Below are 13,086 nucleotides of genomic sequence, written 5' to 3' on the forward strand. Positions count from 1 at the left end.
AAGAGTGGTGTATGCTCACCTTCAGGAGAAATGAGCAACACTCCTATTCCAAATCCTCTTAGATTCGATGCTCCATCAAAATAAAGATCCCAAGAGTCTACATTAGTTTGTAGTTTGTCCTCGTCTGGAAATGACCACGTGTCTATTGCTTGGGTGTCATTGATAGGGTTATCTTCAAAGAACTCGGCAATGGCTCGCCCCTTATAACCTTCAGAGGTACATACTTGAGATCGAACTCTGAGAGCATTAAGGTCCATCTTTCCAAGCGTCCGTTGAGAACGGGTTTCTCGAAGAGGTATTTGACAGAATCTATTTTGGAGTATACCTTGACAGAGTAGCTAAGCATGTAATAGCGTAGCTTCTTTGTTGCCTACACAAGAGCGAGGCATGTCTTTTCGAGAGGTGTGTACTTGCACTCATACTCCAAGAACTTCTTACTAAGGTAGTAAATAGCTCTTTCTTCTTTCCCAATAGTTTGTGCGAGCATAGCCCCCATGGCTATTTCAGTAACTGTGAGATATAAACCAAGAGGTTGATCTCGTTGAGGAGGCATGAGCACTGGTGGCTTGGCTAATATCTCCTTAATTCTATCAAATGCTTTTTGGCAATCGTCGTCCCATATGGTATGATCTGTTTTCTTGAGCTTTTTGAAAATGGGTTCGTAGATCATAGTAAGCTTCGATATGAATTGGCTTATATATTGCACCTGGCCTAGGAATCCTCTAACCTCCTTCTCTGTTTGGGGTTGTGGCATTTCAATTAGAGCTTTAATCTTGGATGGATCAATTTATATTCCTCTCTGACTGACGACATATCCCAGGAGTTTGCCTGACGTTACCCCGAATGCACATTTCTGGGGATTGAGCCTCATATTGTACTTTCGCAATCTTAGGAAGAATTTACGAAGGTTGTGAATGTGCCCCTTCCTATCCTTGGACTTGACAATCATATCATCAACGTACACTTCTACTTCTTTATGCATCATGTCATGTAGCAATGTGGTCGCAGTTCGTTGAATGTAGCTCCAGCATTGATTAGCCCGAATGGCATAACAGTATAGGAATAGGTGCCCCATTGAGTGACGAAGGCGGTCTTATGCATGTCTTCTATTGCCATCTTGATCTGATTATACCCTGCATACCCGTCCATGAAAGACAACAGTGCGTGGTCTGCTGTATTGTCTACCAATATGTCGATGTGTGGAAGAGGGAAATCGTCCTTGGGACTTGCCTTGTTTAAGTCTCTAAAATCAACACAAACTCGGATCCGCCTATCCTTTTTGGGTACAGGTACTATGTTAGCCACCCAGTCTGAATACTCGAAAACTTTGATGAACCCGGCTTTGAATTGTTTATCGACTTCCTCTTTGATTTTAAGAGCCCATTCGGTCCTCATTCGACGAAGCTTCTCCTTTACAGGTTTGAAACCTGGTTTGATTGGAGTTCTGTGTTCTGCAATATCCATGTCGATCCCTGGCATGTCTTTGTAGGACCAAGCGAAAATGTCCTTGAACTTGTGTAGGAGGTCTATGAAGTCGGCCCTTTCAGTTGGGTTTAAGGTTGTCCCTATCCTAAGTTCTTGGGGTTCTAGTTCGGTTCCTACATTGATGGGTTCGGTGTTCTCTATAACTGGTGCCCCTTCCCCCTCTTGTAATATTTCTTTAGCTATGTAAGGAGGTAATTCGATTAAGTCTGGGTCAGGATCATCCTCATTATCATCGTAAATAGAATTGCATTCAGAATAACACAAAGAGTAAGCAGAATCTGATTTATTCATATTAAATTTTGAAAAGAGTTGAAACAAAGAAGCCATCTGTTCAGTAGTCAGTGGCGGTAAAGGGATAGCTGCTGGGACATTTCCCAGGCTACTGTTACTACTTGATGCTAAGCTAGGAGAAACAAGGGGATTTGGAGTGACGACAGGAGGAGACTCTCTAGGGACTTCTCTAGACTCAGACTCTGATTCCGACTCTGACTCCGACTCTGACTCGAATTCGTTGTCTTCAGGTGCTCCTTTGAACATCTCTCCTTCTCCAGTGGTGACCTTGAAGAAAGTTCCTTGGTTATCAGTCCACTTGATAGACTTTCTCCATCCTTTCTGATGATTTGAATTGGCTTCGGTGATCAATGCGGTGGGTTTGAGGTGGTCATCTTGAAGTATCATGGTAATGATCTCATCCTGTGCAGCTCTAACGAATCGGTCCTCTCCAAACATAAGGCTAGGAGAAATGGTGGAATAACTCCCCTCATCTTCTAATGCATGAATCTCGTCTTCGATTGGAAAAATGAGGTGTGAACAATCCAAGGTGGATTCTTCATCTGTAATCATCAGAACTCCAAGAGGATTCTGAGTATTGTTAGGTTTACCTCCAGGAGGTATAGGTAAACGACCATCTTCGATCATGTCCTGAAGGACATGTTTTAGCTTGAAGCATTTCTCTGTATCGTGTCCCTTACCTCTATGATATTCGCAGTATGCATTTGATAAGTGCATATTTTATACATTTTAACCCCTTATATTAGTTTGATTTTACATATCATTTTAGCACTTATCAAAGTGTTTTTAAGCTAATATTGTGTTTCTAGTGCAATTGTGTGTTCAAGTGTGTTTTGTAGGAAAATGAGCTAAATGAGCTAAAGTACTATAAAATGTGCTAACACTAGAAGCAAGGCTAAGTATGAGAGCAAGATTGGACTAAGTGTTGGAAGTGCATGGATTTTGCATGAAGAAAGTGTTGGATCAAAATGAAAATGCAAGCAAAGTCAATGTGCAAGTCAAAGCCCAAAAATTCAAGTCCAAAATGTGGTGGAAAATTTGGATGCTAAAGAAGAGCTTAGGATGCCAAAATACTTAAGATTCCCTCCTTAATGCTCTTAACCACACTCATAAACAAGACATTAAAGCACCAACTTTGGATACCTTGAGCATTAAACCAAGAATTGAAGAGAAAATTAAGAGTGTGCTTAGGATGCCATTTTGGATTCCTCTACAAACTTTGCTCTCTTATTTCCTATATAAGGGGTGTTAATCACACACCTTTAGACACCACCATTCTTACACACTTTTACATAGAAATTCTCTCTAAATTTAGTAGTTAGTTTAGATTAGCTCTTAGTTTAGTTTAGTTTAGATTTTATTTATGTTATTTACATTTCCCATTTACATTCCAAGTTATAAAACAATTCACATTTATAAGTTATTTATATTACAATTGTTATTCTTCCATTTTCATTTCCATTTCCATTTCCATATTGCAAGGTAATTTCTATTTCTATTTCCATTATGTTTATCATTTTATTTGTCATTAGTTTAGTTTGCATTTACATTATGTTAGAGTAGTTTACCTTGTCTAGGGAATGAAGGGAGCCATGCATAAAAAGTATTTGTAACATGATAAACTAGGATGATATAATTTTGTCTAATTGTTTCTATCACATGTTTGCACCATAATGTTTAATCTTTGTTTAAGGCCTTATTCATCGATTAAGTTTGTTCATTCGTTCTAAAAGTCGAGAGGCATGGAATTGAATTAGACTAAGCATGTGTAGTAGGACGACCTAGTCATGGACGAGAGTTTCTCTAGGACCCGGTCTATGGTTGACACTAATATCGTAAGGTGGGTGTCTCTAAGCCTAAACAATTAACGTTTTATCAACTCCTATGTTTAATTTAAGCATTTACATAATTTGCATGTGTGACCCGACTTCCCTAGACTCCTTTTATCATTTAGTTTATTATTTTTTAATCATCAAACCAATCAACAAACCAATTCAAACGATAACCGACCTCAAGGTAAAATTCATTCCATAACAACTAATTAAGAACTCCCGTCTCTCTGTGGTTCGACCCCTAGGTACTACGTTCATTTGTGTTGCTAGGGTATAAATGTTATCTTTGCATAGGTGTGCGATAGCATATCAAATTTTGGCGCCGTTGCCGGGGAGACGGTTTTGTTTGCTAATTAGTTGTTGAATTTTATCTTTTTATTTTGTCTCGAGGAACACTTGTTCCTTGAGATTCATCTCACTATTTTCTTGTAGTTTTAGTGCCTATTTTGTAGGTAATAAAGCTTGGCCTTACATAATGAGTTACGAATTCATCCCACAACTCCAAGATGAGCCTTTTCCTGACTATCTTGACCGATTCTACTACTTTTGCGATATTCTCATCTCCTTTGGACATGTCCTTGATGGGGATTACTTGGGTCATTTTGTGCTTGGCGGCATGGATTTCGAGACCCGTGCATTAGCTCTAAAATTGAGTAATGGGAATCTCTACAATATGATTGGGCCGGAACTTTGGAATTTCTTAAATTTCATGGCTTCCGAATGTCGGGAATTAGCACGCCAATTCCATTATTGGTGCATCGAAGAGGAGCTTAAAGTTTTACAGGCTCGTTTGGGAAAAAATTCTCAAGAGAAACCGAGACGACGTGAGCCTATCTTCTCTCATTTTGCTTTTTCACCTCCCCAATGTGAGTCTTTTCAATCTAACGATTTTGATTTATTGGATGATGATGATGGTCCGATTTTATCTTTTAAAATCCCCTCTAGTGTCATTCAAATAGAAAATGTAGAGACTCATGTTGATGACATTAACCCCATAGTAGATAAGTCACCTTCTACAAATGAATTTGTCCAGATTACTTGTGATTCTAATGAGGTTTCTCCCGAGTCTTTTGACCACTTGGCAATCCATTCGAGAAAGATAGAGGGCTAAGCGATTTTGATATGGAAATTAAGTGGGATGAACCCCCTATTTTTGATGACCCTCTCCTTTTTCATTCTTTATGCCACCCATTTCAGACCATATATGATTATAATTTGTGCTCTAACGATTTATTTTATGGTCTTAAGCATGATGCTCCATCTTTTGCTGACGAGTGGAGTGATACGGTGGTAATATTTGAAGTCTCTCTTGCGCCCATCGATAAGATTTATAATTTTTTACCCTTGCTCTTTCATGCTTTAATCTTATCAATTGCGTACATATGCTTTCATGTTGCTTATGCGCAGATATATGATAGACTTCTAAGGGCATTGACGTGTTTTTTAGGGGACGATGGAGGATCCATTAGAAAAAAATAGTTTGTTTTTATTTCACTTTTTACGCAATTTCATGTTTTATTAGAATTAGGAATAAATTTTAGACTAATTAGCTATTTTGAGTTGTGACTTGTAGGTGTTTGAACAGGAGAAGATGCGTTTTGAAGGATAGCATACTACCCCATGTTGTAACCCCGTTCGGGGTCGTAACATTTCCGTTTGTTCTAAAAAAAAAAAAAAATTAAAAAAAAAAAGTCAACGGTCAACCCCGATCGGGGTCGTGACATTCTTCCTTATTACGCGTTTTAATAAAATACGAGATATGCTAATCTTTTCCATATGCTTCAAAAGCAAAGGTCGGTACTCCTTCTCTCTATTTTTCTTCATTTCTCAATCAAATCACCTCCGAAAACCTCTATTAGCATCAAGGACAAAGTACCCACCGGAATTTTGACCCATTTTTTCCGATGAGATGCTAAGTGGAGGAATCCCCCAATGTTTATGCTAGCTTGGGGGAGGCTCGTTAGTCTAGTAGGTTTTCTTTGTTTTGCATTTTAGTTTAATTTTTCGCAACCCATTAAATATGACCTCTTGTCCTTCTTGTTTATGTGCTTTGCACCATTTTTATGGTTTAGTTGGGTAATTTAATTGTTGCACATTGAGGACAATGTTGTGTTTGGCTTGGGGGGAGATTGCATTCGCATATTAGTTAGTTTGCATTTAGTTAGTATCGATTTAGTGAGAATTTTTGAAAAATTTGTGAGAATTTTTGCTTCTAATTCTTTGCTTGTCCTACTTATGCCCTCTTGCATATCCTAATGATTGCTTAAGTTAATGATTTGTTCTTTTATGATGGATATTGCTACATGGGGATGTCTTGACATAGTAGGTGGGAGATGAAAAATGAACCAAGTAGGCTTGATCTTGACTTTTGGCAAGTTACAAAATTGGTAAGGTAGAACCTCCTTAAAGGCCATTTCATCTTTATTTGGTCTCACTTAGGTGAGAGGTAGGTCTCCTTATGACGTGTGTTACATCAAGACGCACAAATATGGTCTTCTTTTCATCTCTTTTAAGCATTACTTTCATTTTGCTATGCATTTTTGAAGCCCTTCACTTTGATAAATTAGCCCATTTTCTAGCCCCTTTCACATGTTCTTATTCCCTAGCTACATTAAAAATAGCCTACCCTTGTTAAAGCTAGTAGCTATGTCTTTTGGTGATGGGATACTCAAAATTGGGATGTTCTTTAAAATTTATGTCATTGTGAATTTGTTTGCCGGATGTCATTGTTTTCCGGTTGTGCTATGAAAGAAAGAATTAGAGTTGAAGAAAAAGAAAAAGAAAGAAAAAATGAGAAAAAAAGGATGAGAAAAAAAAATGAAAAGAATAAAAAAGAGAAAAGATTTGTTTGATGAAGTTGATGTTAATAATAAGTGGTAGAAGAAGAAGAAGTTAAGATTTCTCATATGGTTAATTATATATTTTGGAGAAATTCTTAAGGTTTGTAATGTAAGAAGTCATTTGTCTTCTAATTGGATTATTTTGGGTTGGAATGAGCATTTTCACATGGTTTTGTTGCTAGCTTAACATTAGCTCCACGTATCCATAATCATTTGTCCCCCTTATATCCCATATCACAATAAAGCCTTTTTCTAACCCTTTGGCTTCATTATTTGCTTGCATTTGATTGTTTTGGCTTATGATTTAATTGATTACCATATTAGATTGCGGGCACACTCTCATGAGTCGAGGATAGTTGAGTGATTATTCACAAAAGGTCCTTTTACACAAAACTGAGTTATGAGTGGATCGTGAGAGTCCGAAAGTCAAAAGATCATGCAAGAGCCGACAAGTTTGCTTCAAGTCTTCTACGCTACGCCGCCATGTAAATCTCATCCATGATTTTGCTTATCCTTATGCCCATGTTGTTTCGGGATTTGAATCAATTGCTTGTTAGCTACTTGGGATTTGCAATGTTGGGATGATCTTGCTTGAAGACAAGCAAGGACTTAGCTTGGGGGAGTTTGATAAGTGCATATTTTATACATTTTAACCCCTTATATTAGTTTGATTTTATATATCATTTTAGCACTTATCAAAGTGTTTTTAAGCTAATATTGTGTTTCTAGTGCAATTGTGTGTTCAAGTGTGTTTTGTAGGAAAATGAGCTAAATGCGCTAAAGTACTATAAAATGTGCTAACACTAGAAGCAAGGCTAAGTATGAGAGCAAGATTGGACTAAGTGTTGGAAGTACATGGATTTTGCATGAAGAAAGTGTTGGATCAAAATGAAAATGCAAGCAAAGTCAATGTGCAAGTCAAAGCCCAAAAATTCAAGTCCAAAATGTGGTGGAAAACTTGGATGCTAAAGAAGAGCTTAGGATGCCAAAATACTTAAGATTCCCTCCTTAATGCTCTTAACCACACTCATAAACAAGACATTAAAGCACCAACTTTGGATACCTTGAGCATTAAACCAAGAATTGAAGAGAAAATTAAGAGTGTGCTTAGGATGCCATTTTGGATTCCTCTACAAACTTTGCTCTCTTATTTCCTATATAAGGGGTGTTAATCACACACCTTTAGACACCACCATTCTTACACACTTTTACATAGAAATTCTCTCTAAATTTAGTAGTTAGTTTAGATTAGCTCTTAGTTTAGTTTAGTTTAGATTTTATTTATGTTATTTACATTTCCCATTTACATTCCAAGTTATAAAACAATTCACATTTATAAGTTATTTATATTATAATTGTTATTCTTCCATTTTCATTTCCATTTCCATTTCCATATTGCAAGGTAATTTCTATTTCTATTTCCATTATGTTTATCATTTTATTTGTCATTAGTTTAGTTTGCATTTACATTATGTTAGAGTAGTTTACCTTGTTTAGGGAATGAAGGGAGCCATGCATAAAAAGTATTTGTAACATGATAAACTAGGATGATATAATTTTGTCTAATTGTTTCTATCACATGTTTGCACCATAATGTTTAATCTTTGTTTAAGGCCTTATTCATCGATTAAGTTTGTTCATTCGTTCTAAAAGTCGAGAGGCATGGAATTGAATTAGACTAAGCATGTGTAGTAGGACGACCTAGTCATGGACGAGAGTTTCTCTAGGACCCGGTCTATGGTTGACACTAATATCGTAAGGTGGGTGTCTCTAAGCCTAAACAATTAACGTTTTATCAACTCCTATGTTTAATTTAAGCATTTACATAATTTGCATGTGTGACCCGAATTCCCTAGACTCCTTTTATCATTTAGTTTATTATTTTTTAATCATCAAACCAATCAACAAACCAATTCAAACGATAACCGACCTCAAGGTAAAATTCATTCCATAACAACTAATTAAGAACTCCCGTCTCTCTGTGGTTCGACCCCTACGTACTACATTCATTTGTTTTGCTAGGGTATAAATGTTATCTTTACATAGGTGTGCGATAGCCTATCAGCATTTTCGTCCCAGAACTTGGACTTCTTTTCTGGGTCAGGTGTAGGTCCTATTGGTTGGAGCTTACCTTGTTTCATTAACCTTTTCAGAGCATTGGAGTACGTATCGCCAATGTTTGTGAACTTAGTTTGTGGATTGTTCTTCTTTGATGATTCGAGAAGGTTAACCTCATCAATCTTTCTAGTAGAGCCATAAGAACGACTCGTTAAGCCTTGATATCCACGACCTACCATTTTGGACAAGTGCCCTTTACGGATGTCATCTTCAATTCTCGTCCCTAACACGGTTAGATCTTTGAAGGTCTTTATGTTTTGATACCGCAAGTGGTTTGTATAAATGAGTCTCAAGTTATCCACGAACTTTTCCATAAGGGTAGCTTCATCTGGACGTTCAACTAATTGTGTGCTAGTCTTCCTCCACCTACTTAGGAAGTCGGTGAAGCCTTATTTTTCATTTTGGGTAAGAACCTCTAAAGTGCGCATGTTGACTTGGATTTCAGCATTATCCGCGTATTGTTTACTGAATTCAATTGCGGCGTCATCCCAAGTGGCAATCTTCTTATGCTCCAAAGAGTAGAACCATTTCTTAGGAATGGTGTCGTTAGATGAAGGAAAGATCCTTAAGAACATCTAAGGTTTGATGCCTTTGATAGACATGTAGTCTTTGAAAGCACAAATGTGGTTCAAAGGGTTCTCATGCCCTTTGAATTTTGGGATGTCAGTCATGTTGAAGTTGGTTGGCAATTGAGCATTTACGGGCTCATACTTGCGATTATTCTCCCTGTAGATGTCATCTCCCTTAAGGTACATTAGTTGCTCCTCCAAGTATTGGAGTCGCTTTTCAGGTTCAGTAAGACCTATTGGAGGGTTGATTTCTTGTGGTCCAACAAAGGGTGGAAGGTTATCATGTACGATCTCGCTAGGAATATCATCTTCTGCAGGAGCGAGTCTAGTTTCCACAGCAACAATTCGGCCTTCAATAGCGTTGAGGCGATCATAAGCTTGGTCTTGGCTTGTTTGGAGACGAGCGAGCGCAGCTAGGATTTGATCATTACCATTTAGGGGTTGACCACTAGCACTTATGGTACTAGTTTCAGGCATCTTGGAAACTGGATAAGAGATTAACGATGAATCAAAACACGGTCGACCATTCTAGCACACTTACTCAAAGAAAGGACTCGACTTGTGAAGTGGGAGTGTGCCACTTGTGTTAGGTGGGGTTTGAAAGTGACAAAGGTTTGAAATGTTTGTCCTAGACAACTGTAGTGTAGTTGTAGGAGTGCTGACTCGAAGTGAGGTTTTGAAATGGGTTTTGAGGCCCGAATTTTGACATAGTTTCGACTCATTTTGCGCTAATTTAGGCCATTTTTGAAAGTGTTTACATTTTAAAAATGTTTTTTTGATTTTACAAAGTTCGTCATGGTTTTGTTTAAAAGAAAATGGTGATCACATATGATACAAGCATTCATACATGCATTATAACGGTATGCTAAGTGCATTTATAAGGGTTTTGGCTTTAAAAGGTGGGTTGTCATACCGAGCAATCAAACCTTGGTCTGTGGAGAGGTCCATGCCAAACATGAGTAAGGTCGGTTCCTAGTCCATTTCCTCGAGTAGTGAAAGCCCTTGATACAAACATGTGTAAGCATCACGGTATGGTTGACGTCAATCGCTATCCGACCTTAGGCCCAGATAAGAATTTGGACCGTCCAGACGGGACGATTGGTCGAATGGGTTGGGTTTGGCCTAGGAAGGCCGAATAAAACGACCTAAGAAGGTCGAGTAATGAAAACCGACAACTGTCTCATATAAACTATTCCCTAACCTTGTTCAAGTTTCACCCTTGGCAACACGTAAGTGTATTACTCCCCAGTGGAGTCGCCAAACTGTGGACAGGGGGGGGGGGGGCACGGGGGCGCTTGGGAAACAAGCGTTTGCATTTGTGGAGTCGCCACCAATTTTTATGGGAAATTGGAAACGTTCGAATACCTCGCGTCATGTCAAGACACAAAGTAGTGACATGAACACTAAGAACTCGTTACCCTTAGAATTCTATGTCTAGAACGACTCTCGTGGATGCCAATGAACACGGATGTTCACATAGATCTGGAGTAAGGGATGAGGGTACGTATTAGAAAGTCCTTTTAATGAACACCTAATCCCGCCCATCTCGATAGCGGCCTCTACTAATGATTAGAGAAATTATTTGTACTCGATATGCTGTTGATTATATGCATGCAATGCAACATCCACAGATTAATCCTTGCATGTGAAAATTAACTATGTCGGTGAACACGTAATTAGCAAACAATTATGTCGAAGTAGGGTTTAGAATTAATTACATGTGAAAACAAGTAAATAATCATCCAATACAATAAATAAATAAATGCAATAATTAAAAGTTACAATAATTACAATGAATTAATTGATTTACGTCAAAAATATATTTAAGACGGATAATTTGAGAAAAATAGGAGAAAATAAAATAGGTTAGAAAATACGGACAAATTAGGGGTGATATTATGATTAATAGTCGATTAATACGTAAACTAATGAATTAGGTCAAAGCAAGAACGGAAGTTCAGAGACAGAACTCAACCCGGAACAGGCGCAGCAATTCCGCATCTCTTGGAAGAGGCGCAGTGGTCACTGCGTCTGTTCCTGAGGTGAGTTCTGGCTGTGAAGTCAGAACTGCAAATTGTTAATGTTCGTTGGTGTGTTTAATGGTTGATTATGGATATTTAACTCGGATGAAAGTGATTTAACGCATTATTTACATATGAATTTGTCATAAAAGGGATAAAAACGAATTAAAACGGTTTAAAACGGGTTGAAACTAATTAGAAATTAATTACAAATTAATTAGGGTTATTTATAGAGACGGAAACGAATTAGACAAACGTGATAATCGGTAAAAATATGTACAAAAGTCGAATTCCAGAGACTTGATATGAACAAACCGAATCTCCAAAATCCGGGTTTGATTTAATGACGAAAACCCGCAAATATTGATTATAAGGGATTTAAGTCGGAATTAAAGCGTAATATTTATTATGAATATGTGTTAAAGTTATTACATACGAATAAGAGAGAAGAAAATAAGAAAATAAAGGAAAAGGGAACGGATTAACAAAGAGGCGAGGAAGAAGAAGAAAAGTAGGAACTGCGGCAGCCTCTGGAAGAGGCGCAGCAGATGCTGCGACTCTTTGAAGAGGCGCAGCAGTTGCTGCGTTTCTTCTCGACGTCTGCCTACTGTTAATTCGTAAAAACAGTTTAACAAAAGGGTTTTTGAAATCGGTTTTAAGTATACTTTTGACGTAAATCTTACATTTGTTAGTACAAAAATAAAATACAATAATAAAAGATGGGATTTAAACCCTCAGACTTACATGTTTGACGAAACGAGATTAACTAAGTTAACGTTTAGTGATGGCTCGACTCGAATGTATGAAGAAAGTGCCCTCGTAAGAGGATTTAGATTAAATCGATCGATTAATTGAGGTGTAGTTGGTCAAATTAGTCGGTCATGCAACGTGACTGGTACTCAGAAGGATCCGAGCTTACGTGGTCGATTGATAAAGCACGTAGACGTCAATAAGCTTAGAGCACGGTCTTAGAATGCAAAGGGAGAAGAGAAGGGCGGACACTCGCGTGAGAAATATGAGGAACGAAGGTCCCTATTTATACTAATCACATGGAGGAATTATGGAATGACTAAAACTTTGGAAACAAATCTCGAAAAGATCTGAAAATACGCAGAAAAGAGCTGGGAAAGAGGCGCAGTAGCTGCTGCGACTCTTGGAAGAGGCGCAACAGGTGCTGCATCCTTTCCCCAGCCGTTTCCTCCTGCGGAAAAAAGATTTTCGCGTTTCTTTTATGGAATTGCGGTAGATCTCGACTTCCTTATTCCCTAAAATAAGATTTTCGGGATATATTTTACCATAAAATTAAAATATAGAATAAATATCTGGAATATTCTAGGACATTCCGACTCGGCATTTTAAACGGTTTATTAGAAAATGAAGCGGTTTTTGACCCAGACTCCAAATGAACTCTAATTACTGTCAAAATGACCGTATCGGTGCGTAGATGACGACCAAGGGGTAGACACAAGTATTTGAGCTATCACTTGATGATAAACTTACGAACTGTCATAAATCGTTCTGCGTACCAAACATGCGGCCCAATCATCACCGGGTGTTTGGCGGGAGGTGCAGAAATGAGGTATCTACACCGATGTAGTTATTTTGTTGTTTTAGTTTATGACATTACTAAAAGTGCAGTGGACCATGAGGTTTGTTGTGGTGGTTGCTCACCTCATCCCTTAACCATGAGGTCATGGGTTTGATCCTTGCCCATGGGAATGGAACAAACTCTTTGGCCAGCCGTTTACCTCTTCGTGAGAGTACCCAAGGCAATGGAATTATACATTGTTGTCAATGGTAGACACTCCGGTTTACACCAAAAAAAGTGCAGTTGACCAAATGAGTCAAATGTCACCTATATAAACACTTGTTTTACGGCTGCAAAAAAAAAAAAAAAAAAATTCTTGTTTTACGACTGCCAAAAAAAAAT

Source organism: Silene latifolia, chromosome 7, assembly GCF_048544455.1.
Source record: "Silene latifolia isolate original U9 population chromosome 7, ASM4854445v1, whole genome shotgun sequence".
Classification (NCBI taxonomy): domain Eukaryota; kingdom Viridiplantae; phylum Streptophyta; class Magnoliopsida; order Caryophyllales; family Caryophyllaceae; genus Silene; species Silene latifolia.